The 12,888-nt window shown below is 39.4% G+C and overlaps 1 protein-coding gene across 1 annotated transcript in view; it reads right to left on the bottom strand.

The window, feature by feature from the left end:
• The window catches only part of LOC135470687 (putative ferric-chelate reductase 1 homolog), a 241,580-nt gene that overhangs the window by 55,004 nt on the left and 173,688 nt on the right, over positions 1–12,888 (bottom strand). The window lies entirely within an intron of this gene.

Here is a 12,888-nt window from a genome sequence, read left to right as displayed (position 1 = left end):
ACACATATTGCAGAATACCTCCAACTAGAGATTGCGTTCTGAAATTAACAAAATAAAATCAAACCTTATATCGTTAAAATTAATATCCTCAGAAATATTTGTAATATGACAGAGTTGGAAAGGAGTTTAAAGGTGTAAGGTCTGGCAAAGCTTTGATTTGGTTTGATTCTTTGCCACAGATTATTATTACATAATGAGTGCCCGTGGAAACCACGAACAAAATTGTAATCCGAATGGCTGATTATCTCGGTGCCTGAGATTTTCCCCGGCAGTATTTCTTTTTTATTATCGTCTGCTTAAAAAAGAAGAAAAACTGCTACACGATCTCTTTTTCTGGGAATTTCTCTTTTTTTGAGGGCCTGCTTAAAACGCACAGTTAAAAAACCCCTCACCATGTTCCTTTTACGGCTAGAGGATAGGAAAGAAAGAAAAATAATCCACTGAAGGACTGACCAACGAAATGACCGACGGACGGACGTATAGGGCTGCTTTTCGCCACTGCAGTAAAAGGTAAGCGCTGCATTCTGCAGAGAAACTGTACAAATGACTGTAAATATACATATTATCTATAAAGAGGCAGAAAAGATCTACAAAATACTGTAGAGATAGAAGTACTTTCTGTAGGTTTACAACACTGACTTACCGTCGTATTGCGTACTCTCATTTTTGTTGCAACTTTACATCATGTTGTTGTATATGTGATTAGCTATTGCACATTTGCAGCATCTTATATATGCACATATAGCTACCCAACTGGCTGGACAGGCTTATCTACAGGAAAATGTGTCCCACACTGCTAGCAAATTTTACACACTGTGTACCTTGGGTGTGACAGAGCAGTCTTGGACCGGTGAAGGATAGCTCTGTCCTGTGAGCACGGCGTCATCAGAATTTCGATCTCGGATCACTACCGATCTTAGCTTCACCCAGAACGTCCTAATATCCTGCACAAAAGTCACTCTGAAAACAAAAAACGCCACAAAAAAAAAACAAACAAATAAAAACAAAACAACAAAAACAACAAAAAACACCCAACTATAAAGCACTAAGAAAGAGCAATTACCCCACCAGATGGCTAATTAATGTACAGAGGCTCCATACTCTTCATTTCCGTTGAAGTATAGGGTCATGCGCATGCCATCGATAGCAGATGTCGCTCAGGTCGACCAAGGGCGACAACTACTACACTTTTGATCTTTTACAGAATATCCCCAACTGTTTTGAATGGTAAATGTACATGTATATACAGATCGTCAGGAAGTTCTGATATGAAGTCAAACATTAGACATCCTAATAGCAATGATGCGTACAGGGAAATTGAGAAATCATACAATTTTTCAGTCATAAGGCGAGTCCAGGCCACCAAAGTATTGCCGCCACTGAAGTATCATGCCGAAGGTATCAGGTATGGCACCCCAACTATTCACCTAGTACTAAGTGTTTTTTTTTCAGAGATTTTGGCACGACCCAGCCTGAGTTTGATCCAAGATCTCCCTATTTCAAGACCAGCACTCTAACCATTAGGCGACCGAACCGTTTAACAGAACGTTCTGAAGTCAATGAATTTAGTATAATCACACTGACACATATAAGTTTAATGTCAATGACAGCATACGTACAGCATGACAACATGTCCTCCGGGCTGGGTAGGAGCAGTCCATTCAAACACCATGGTAGTTTTCAAACTGTTGATCACGTGGGTTGCAGCCTGAAACGCAGAGACACAGAACAACTAGACGTTATTGCCTAACTAATAACAGCGGATTGAGTATCGCGAGAAAGTTGTCCCATGTGTTGACCACGATGTTAATGGTAAACTAATACCAGCGAACTGGATATCGCGAGAAAGTTGTCCCAGGTGTTGACCACGATGTTAATGGCAAACTAATACCAGCAAACTGGGTATCGCGAGAAAGTTGTCCCAGGTGTTGACCACGATGTTAATGGTAAACTAATACCAGCGAACTGGGTATCGCGAGAAAGTTGTCCCAGGTGTTGACCACGATGTTAATGGCAAACTAATACCAGCAAACTGGGTATCGCGAGAAAGTTGTCCCAGGTGTTGACCACGATGTTAATGACAAACTAATACCAGCGAACTGGGTATCGCGAGAAAGTTGTCCCAGGTGTTGACCACGATGTTAATGGCAAACTAATACCAGCAAACTGGGTATTGCGAGAAAGTTGTCCCAGGTGTTGACCACGATGTTAATGCCAAACTAATACCAGCGAACTGGATATCGCGAGAAAGTTGTCCCATGTGTTGACCACGATGTTAATGGCAAACTAATACCAGCGAACTGAATATCGCGAGAAAGTTGTCCCAGGTGTTGACCACGATGTTAATGCCAAACTAATACCAGCGAACTGGATATCGCGAGAAAGTTGTCCCAGATGTTGACCACAATGTTAATGGCAAACTAATACCAGTGAACTGGGTATCGCGAGAAAGTTGTCCCAGGTGTTGACCACGATGTTAATGGCAAACTAATAGCAGCGAACTGAATATCGCGAGAAAGTTGTCCCAGGTGTTGACCACGATGTTAATGGCAAACTAATACCAGCGAACTGGGTATCGCGAGAAAGTTGTCCCAAGTGTTGACCACGATGTTAAATGGCAAACTAATACCAGTGGACTGAATATCGCGAAACCGTTTCATCGGATGTTGATTATGTTGTTAATGACAAACTAATACCAGCGGACCGAGTATCGCGAGACAAATGTCATAGTGTTGACTATGGAGTTGGTTTATCTGCTGATAATATTTTACATGATTTGGACATTCATTTAATTCATTCGCCTGGAGCACTCCTAAAGTTTCTTCCGTCATCGCTAAAAACTGTTTCTATGAATCCCTCCTAATTTCGTACTTTCTGTACTTTCTTAATTCTTTCGTGGTTTGTGCTGAGCGTTGTTTTTGGTAAATGTTCCTATGATTACCGGCCCGGAACCTCCATTATGTCTGTTATGTTTGTTTTGACTTCTAGATGATATAAATACCTCAGATGTTGATTATAAAGCTATTAACTCGATGTTGACTGTGACACAATTATCTCAGATGTAGGTTATGAGACACGATATGATCACCTCGCATCTTGATTATGAAAGTATATTCTCAGATATCGAACGGTGTTACGATTATCAGCGATGCGAGTTGTGAGACATAACAACCTCGGCTCTTGATCGTGAAGCTATATACTCAGATTTCGAATGGTGATACGATTATCAGCGATGTCGATTGTGAGACATGATACAATCACATAGGATCTTGATCACGAAGCTATATACTCAGATTTCGAATGGTGATACGATTATCAGCGACGTCGATTGTGACACATGATACAATCACATACAATCTTGATTATGAAGCTATATACTCAGATTTCGAGTGGTGATACAGTTATCAGCGACGTCGATTGTGAGACATGATACAATCACATACAATCTTGATTATGAAGCTATATACTCAGATTTTGAATGGTGATACGATTATCAGCGACGTCGATTGTGACACATGATACAATCACATAGGATCTTGATCACGAAGCTATATACTCAGATTTTGAATGGTGATACGATTATCAGCGACGTCGATTGTGACACATGATACAATCACATAGGATCTTGATCACGAAGCTATATACTCAGATTTCGAGTGGTGATACGATTATCAGCGACGCCGATTGTGACACATGATACAATCACATAGGATCTTGATTATGAAGCTATATACTCAGATTTCGAGTGGTGATACAGTTATCAGCGACGTCGATTGTGAGACATGATACAATCACATAGGATCTTGATTATGAAGCTATATACTCAGATTTCGAGTGGTGATACGATTATCAGCAATGTCGATTGTGAGACATGATACAATCACATAGGATCTTGATTATGAAGCTATATACTCAGATTTCGAGTGGTGATACGATTATCAACAATGTCGATTGTGAGACATGATACAATCACATAGGATCTTGATTATGAAGCTATATACTCAGATTTCGAGTGGTGATACAGTTATCAGCGATGTCGATTGTGAGACATGATACAATCACATAGGATCTTGATTATGAAGCTATATACTCAGATTTCGAGTGGTGATACGATTATCAACAATGTCGATTGTGAGACACGATACAATCACTTAGGATCTTGATCACGAAGCTATATACTCAGATTTTGAATGGTGATACGATACAATCACATAGGATCTTGATTATGAAGTTATATAATCAGACTTCGAATGGTGATACGATACAATCATATAGGATCTTGGTTATGAAGTTATATACTCAGATTTCGAGTGGTGATACAGTTATCAGCGACGTCGATTGTGAGACATGATACAATCACATAGGATATTGATTATGAAGCTATATACTCAGATTTCAAGTGGTGATACAGTTATCAACAATGTCGATTGTGAGACATGATACAATCACATAGGATCTTGGATATGAAGCTATATACTCAGATTTCGAGTGGTGATACAGTTATCAGCGACGTCGATTGTGAGACATGATACAATCACATTGGATCTTGATTATGAAGCTATATACTCAGATTTCGAGTGGTGATACGATTATCAACAATGTCGATTGTGAGACACGATACAATCACTTAGGATCTTGATCACGAAGCTATATACTCAGATTTTGAATGGTGATACGATACAATCACATAGGATCTTGATTATGAAGTTATATAATCAGACTTCGAATGGTGATACGATACAATCATATAGGATCTTGATTATAAGGTTATATACTCAGATTTCGAGTGGTGATACAGTTATCAGTGACGTCGATTGTGAGACATGATACAATCACATAGGATCTTGATTATGAAGTTACATAATCAGACTTCGAATGGTGATACGATACAATCATATAGGATCTTGATTATAAGGTTATATATTCAGATTTCGAGTGATGATACAGTTATCAGCGATGTCGATTGTGAGACATGATACAATCACATAGGATCTTGATTATAAGGTTATATACTCAGATTTCGAGTGGTGATACAGTTATCAGCGATGTCGATTGTGACACATGATACAATCACATAGGATCTTGATTATGAAGCTATATACTCAGATTTCGAGTGGTGATACAGTTATCAGCGACGTCGATTGTGAGACATGATACAATCACATAGGATCTTGATTATGAAGCTATATACTCAGATTTCGAGTGGTGATACGATTATCAGCAATGTCGATTGTGAGACATGATACAATCACATAGGACCTTGATCACGAAGCTATATACTCAGATTTCGAGTGGTGATACAGTTATCAGCGATGTCGATTGTGAGACATGATACAATCACATAGGATCTTGATTATGAAGTTATATACTCAGATTTCGAGTGGTGATACGATTATCAACAATGTCGATTGTGAGACACGATACAATCACTTAGGATCTTGATCACGAAGCTATATACTCAGATTTTGAATGGTGATACGATACAATCACATAGGATCTTGATTATGAAGTTATATAATCAGACTTCGAATGGTGATACGATACAATCATATAGGATCTTGGTTATGAAGTTATATACTCAGATTTCGAGTGGTGATACAGTTATCAGCGACGTCGATTGTGAGACATGATACAATCACATAGGATCTTGATTATGAAGCTATATACTCAGATTTCAAGTGGTGATACAGTTATCAACAATGTCGATTGTGAGACATGATACAATCACATAGGATCTTGGTTATGAAGCTATATACTCAGATTTCGAGTGGTGATACGATTATCAACAATGTCGATTGTGAGACACGATACAATCACTTAGGATCTTGATCACGAAGCTATATACTCAGATTTTGAATGGTGATACGATACAATCACATAGGATCTTGATTATGAAGTTATATAATCAGTCTTTGAATGGTGATACAGTTATCAGCGACGTCGATTGTGAGACATGATACAATCACATAGGACCTTGAATATGAAGCTATATACTCAGCTATCGAATGATCATTCGGTTATTAGTGATGTCAGTTGTAAAACGTGATAAAATTACCGTACATCAGATGTTGAGTACCTGGCTGTTATTTCAAATCACGTACAATGACTTCAGATGTCGATTGGATTTGATAGCCTGAACAAAGATTTTGAAGCTATTATATGTACACAGGTGCTCAAAGAGTTGGAATAAAAAATTTTCACGTCATGTCTTCAAACTTATTTGTTTCTGAGCGCCTCAGAATTCATATTAGAGCAGGATAATGATTACATAATGCATCCTCACGACCTAAGTGAAACAAATTCATGCAAATTTTGAATTATGTAACAAAGCCTTCTGCTGGGAGCTATTAAAGACCAAACGTCTGGTGTTCTGTCCTCTTCCTGGCTTAAATCTTGTGTGTAAGGAGCTCACGTTATCCACAATTGGCTGTTACCTTCATTACAAAAACTGACACAGAGGTTCCCTAGGATATGCCTCGTTGACCCGCATGGCCAATACGCCGAGGAGTGCTTGAACTCTGACGGAGATGTTACAAACAGGCCAAAGTCGCTGATTTCGTCTGGTTATCACACAGTACGGTCTGTAAAATCCTCACACATCACCGAGAGGTGGGTCACTACAGAACACGAAAATCTCTAGGACGACCACGCTTAACTACCACACGAGATGATTGCCGGTTGCTTAAACGAGCTGTCTTCGTCGTTTGTGGATAAGACATTATGGAATCAACGTTACTGCCAAACTGTGAATCGAAAATTGCTACAACCGAGCAAGACGAATGACCAAATATCCAAGCTTGAACCGCTGAACACAGACTTAAGCGACTGCACTGGGATAGGATCACGGAAAACTGCTGCCCGGGCACTGGCGGACATTTTGCCTTCACAGACGTTTGCCGCTACATCCTTGACCGTGTAGATGGACGACAAAAGGTTCGGCAATTACCTGCCGAATTCATCCGAGATGACAGGGGCATAAGGTGCTGGCAGGTTCAGTGATGGTATGGGCCGGGTTTTCATTATGCATGAAAAACGTTACTGGTGGTGCCGAATGGAAACGTCAACGCCGTGGTGTAATCTGGGCATTCTGGGGAAACACTGCCTTCCACATGCAAGAAGGGTTTATAGAAACAATTTTCGACTGCAATACGACAACGCTAGGCCACACAGGGCAGCTGCGGTGACAGTTTCTTCCAGCAGAGGGAGTGGAGCAGCTACCATGGCCTTCTCGCTCTTCTGATATGACCATGCGCTGGAATGCCTTAGGCCGAGCCATCAATGACAGGGACTATCATTTGCGAACTCTACAGGAGTTAGCTCAGGCTCTGTCTGATAGGTGGAACGCCCTGCCTATTAACATCATCAACAACCTTGTGGACAGTATGCCGTGACATCTTGAGGCCCTGATTCATGCCAGGTGTGGTCACACTAGGTATTGGTGACTGCTTCACATTTTGAACACTGCTAGTGAGCGTAAGGTACATGAAATAACCCAACCTGTTTTTTGAAAATGTTTTAACTGAGGTGGGAAAAGATTGCACCAAAATTCTTAATTGTGCTGTCTAAATACCCCGTCTTAATTTCAGGCTGAGTATGCAGTTCGTGAAGAGTTAAAGGTAGCAAAATGTCATGGTGATATCTTCTGAAGAGACCGAACGATCAAGTAGTATGGTGATATCCACCTCAGATATCATAAATAACACATACTATGAGAATCAATCTATAAAACGTGGCAAAGAATATTTTATTCCAACGTTATGAGAAACGGTATATTTTTGTTGTCGTCTGTGATACGACCACTTGAGAGTTCATGTATCTCGTATATCGATTATGGGACCATGATTGGCAGCTGTTACATGTAGCTGTGATGATCAGGATAGAGTGGAGTCGTACTGAAATTTAAGTTCAGATTTCTGTATCCACCTGCATGTATTGCGGTTTGATAATGCATACATACAGGCCACTCGAGATAACAAATCTAACATTAGAATGAGTACAAATTTTCACACACAATGTTAGATCTGTTAACGAACTTACTCTATACACATCATCATCATGACATCATTTTAATCCATACAACCGACTAGGGAACGTTTTCGTTGTTTTGGTATAAGAGTTGAAATCAAAGCCGTATTACCTGGCCTACGACACCACACCTCTGCAAGAATTGCGACCCATCCGGTTTGTTAAATATTCCTACACGAGTTATCTTCTCTTGATCCAAACTTCTTGCTTGTATGAGGAACCCTTTGAACTGCGTTCTCCCGCACGGCGCGTACAGTGTGACTACAAAGAATAAGGTTTGGGTAAAAAATCGTGATACACATACTAATATATAGGGTTTAAAATGATACTTTGTGATTCAGACTCGTAAGAAATTAATTACTAGCTCATAAGTGGCCCTATAAAGTGGATGAATCAGTCAGAAAGAAACAAAATGTGTCACTTCAAATAGGCCATACTTCAGAGGAAATACAGTAAACAATTTCAATAACAGAAACGTATTTCGGGTGACAACCCCACTGTACATGTAGCTCAAAGTTACACCAGTACGCTGCCATCTTCAGCCAAGTTACATAAAGAGTCCGTCACATTTTCAGGAATAACTCAACAAAGGTCATTTATTGATGACATCAGATTACAACTGGATCTCAGCATCTGATGTCTCCATCGTGTGTTAACTTCGTCAAAAGAAATCACTATGACTATATGAGTTTGTGTTGATATATTTACTTTTTTATTGGTGTTTTACGGCGTACTCAAGAATATTTCACTTATATGACGGCGGCCAACTGGACAGAGCCCCGGGACAACCCAGGTTGTTGCCAGACGTTCACACGTACGACCGGAGGGGACGCATGAGTTGGACTTGAACTCACAGCGACCACACTGGTGAAAGGCTTCTAGGTCATTGTGTCGCCCTTGCGTGCTAACCACCTCGGCCAAATTCAAACACAATGATAATCCGAAAAAACTGAAAAGTCACATATTTGATGTCTGAATATTTTTTTTACAAAACTTTGTCATCTTAAAGATACGCAATGATAAATGAAATTTTGTGAACATACATTGAAACGTCAAATAGGTGATTTCTCAGTTGTTTTCGGTGAATCTATGCTTTTGCATTATGCTTCACTGGAGTGAGATTAACGCTTGCATCCCTTTAGAAGACTTGAGTATTTTAAAAACTTATTGAGTGTTGCAGTCACAGTCGTCTTGTGAAAATAAAGGAATAACATTTCTGAAGAGAAACTTGTGCTTTAAAAAGAAACTAAATTGAAATAAAATAAATCTCGGTCAACAACTAAAACATTGTAACATTCTATAGTAATAACTTAGAAAACCGACGTTACATTTGAAAAGACTACGTGAGGGCGAAACATTTATCCAAGACAAATTTGGTTAATTGTCAAACAAAACAATGAGCTAATTAGGCTAAGAACAACAAAATAAACAACATAACTTGCGAATTTGTACCCTGGATTTTCTCGTTGGGACCATATGTGTCTGATGACACGTTAACAGCAAATGGTGCAGGGGAAGTTTGAGCAGCAAAGCGATGAAATGGTGTCATGGTTTCACAGGCGGATTCTGATGCCCCATCTGGGTACGCCCCGGTGGGCTTCAATGTCGCGGCCATCAAGGACCACAACACAACTGTAGCTGCCATTGGCATGCTTGTTTTCAATGTTGCTCTCTGAAGTTTTAAAAGCCTAAAACAGAACTCCAAGCGTACCATGTGATTCATATTCATAATTTTAAACGGATGAAGCTGATAAAAGCCACTATGATTAAGTAGATACTTATCATATTTATAAATAAGTAGATATTTATCATACTTAAATAAATGATACTTTAAAAGTACTGATATATTGAGAGAAAAAGGCATTTCTTTTTTTGAATTGTAAAACAAGTAAGGTTTTAAAATTGTACCAGATACGCTTATTATGATAATTATACCGTTAGCTTAGAATTTATATAAAGCGAAAGTAACACGAACTTAAATGAAGCAAAAAAGTTACTTGATGATGGCAAATGTGGGAAATTACACAATCTAGAATTGTGATGTTATAAAACGAGAAGTTTTAAAAACAAGGATACAAGAATTTTCTTCCACCTATTTCAGTCTCTAGCTGAGGTCTTTTGAGCAGAAAACTTCCCCCAGAATCATGAAGCTGTCACAGGCGTAAGCAAGTCTTAGTATGAACTTGTGGTATTTATTTCTGAAGATGGAATTCTACTTAAATGCTAATTTTCATTTTTGCCACAAAACTCGTAGACGATTCTAAGTTATAATGTTGCAAATTCACCAATTTTTTTAGCGCAGCAAAATTGTTTTGATGTTAGGACTAAGCCCATCTTAAGTCTAAGACAAATTCCTGATCCTGGAGGCAAGGATTAAATAGTTGTATCACTTACTTTTAAAAAGCAACCTCAAAATTCAGACACACAGGCTAATAAAGCTGAGAAGGTACAACATGAACGATGACGTACCGTTGAGCCGCCATGGAAGTGCGGAGTTTGTTTCAAAAGTCATAGTACATCTCCTGTAACAGGTATGAGTCCAGGATTTATCACAAACTCCTTTTTCCTCCTATGAGCTACATTTCAATCCGACATAAAATATAACCTCATGAAAACAGAAGTACAAGACAACCTTTCTGCAACTTACCAAAAGTCGTTGTAACCGACCAGTAAAATGGATAACCAAATGTCAGATCCGCTTGATACCTGCCCCAAGGCCGTACCCCACAAGTCATGTGATCAAAGTAACGGGAAGTTCACCACCGCTATAGATCTATTACAATGCAATCAAAAGATGCTTTCGTACAAATCGATGGCAAGAAAGAAAAACAAAGCAGGAATGATTGCAGTAATCTCAGTTTGCGGTGTTCTGTCATGATCTGTAGTCATCTTCCACAAATCGAGCAAAAATGCTTGGATTTCATTATATAAAGAATCAGGCAAATTGTCCTTCTCGTTAAGAGCGTGTCTGTGAACGTGCCTGATATTGACAACACACTATAAAGTGCATGTGATAGACGGGATGTGGAATGTCTTCTCAAGGTTTGGCGTAGTTTCGCGAACGATTTTATTATATACACATATACTTATTTATTTATTTGATTTGTTTTCGCCATCGTACTCAAGAGTATTTCAGTTACTAGTATGCGACATTGGCCAGTATTATGGTGGCAGGAAACCTTTTTGGTAGGAGGCAACTGGACAGAACCCGGGGAAATCCACGACCATCCGCCGGTTGCTGACAGACTTTCTCACGCACGCCCTCAACATAAATATTCATGTTCAGCGTTTCCACAGTTTGACGCAAATGTGTGTACCTGCTTACCAGTGGCCACTTCGTGCATACGATAAACGTATCGTACCATGAACGACAAAAACTATTCTTAGAGTGTTGATAATACGGGCAAGGACAAACAGGTCTACATGTATGTTCTTTTCATAGCGTGACCTAACATCGCTACAATGCGCACCATTTATGTAGATTTGCATACATTTTTTTTATAGCCTCAATGCACGGAATACAAAATGAATTCCCACTTGTTTAGAATCATACATTTTCGATTTTTGACGTTGGACATGGACCCAAAGAACAAACACCGCCTGATTAAACGATATGTGACTCTGAGAATGTAAACAAGATCTATTATCTCTTGATACCAGATCTTGGGAATATGTCACGGCCTTTACCATGATAGCTGAAGCCTCGTTGACACAGCGGATCAATGCATTATAAGCTTTGTCTGGAGCAGGCTGCCGTTCACAAATCTCAGATTGTGTTGTAGCGGGAAATAATCCTTTTTCTTTCTATAACCTTGCTCGTGCCAATATTGATCACTGGCTCCAAAGTTTGATCTTTAGAACCATAAAGAGGATATATCAGGATTTTCTGAACGTTTTCTTTGAAGGGGTATTGACCGTGCAAGAAAGTTCAAATTAGTATCGATGGCGTGTCGCTATTATGGGAGAAATCCTTTATATAATACTGTATGAATGCAGGGATATTTCAAATTCTGGTACGTTTGAAACATTTTCATATTTTCCCAAAGTGTCCCCACTCTAGCGCCTTTTCTGTACAAGGTGTAGATCGATACTGCATTTTTGTACACTATGCATGGATATACTCTAGATAAACATATACATAACCGTTATTAATAAGCCTCGGTCAACAAAACTCAGAACCATAACTGACCTTCTGTATCCAAAGACTGAAGCATTCAGGGTATGGTCAACTGGCCGGGAGCGTTAGCCAAAGACTGTGCGGATCCGGTCATCCACTGTTCTTCACATTACTATTCGTTAATTACGGCTATGGGATAATTTTTAATTCTGTTGAAAGCTTCCTGGTCTTCACGAGGTATGTTACACATGTATACACCATTAACACTTCCTCAATATCACTGATATGTGCTAATTTCATTTTCTAGCAAAGTGCTGTGGCACTATCATTCTCTCTTGTTGAGTGAGACCACTCGTGCCGTTACACGGATGCAAGAGCACTAGCCGCCAGAGCTACAAAATGGATGCTGGGGTAAAGGGAGTGACCAGCAGCACTTGACCACTGAACATTTACTCTTATGTTGTAGCCTTAAATATTGTTATCCTGTAATAATAACAAAAAATGTAAGAAGATATAGCAAGCAATTTTTGGCAGAGTGTTTGGCATGATTAATCAACATTGCCTTGCATTTGTGGCCCACCAAAAGACTTACAGCATGGAGAATAACACCAGAGTAGCAATACTACTAAGCCGTACTCAAGAATATTGACTTGCACGACGGCGGCCGGCATTATGTAGTGGAGAAGCGTCAATTCGTTTTCAAGAATCAGCTGTTGCGATCTGTTTCATCTACTTAAACGTGTTTG

Source organism: Liolophura sinensis, chromosome 7, assembly GCF_032854445.1.
Source record: "Liolophura sinensis isolate JHLJ2023 chromosome 7, CUHK_Ljap_v2, whole genome shotgun sequence".
NCBI lineage: Eukaryota > Metazoa > Mollusca > Polyplacophora > Chitonida > Chitonidae > Liolophura > Liolophura sinensis.
Note: the sequence above shows the minus strand (reverse complement) of the source record. Positions and strands in the feature narration are given on the sequence as shown.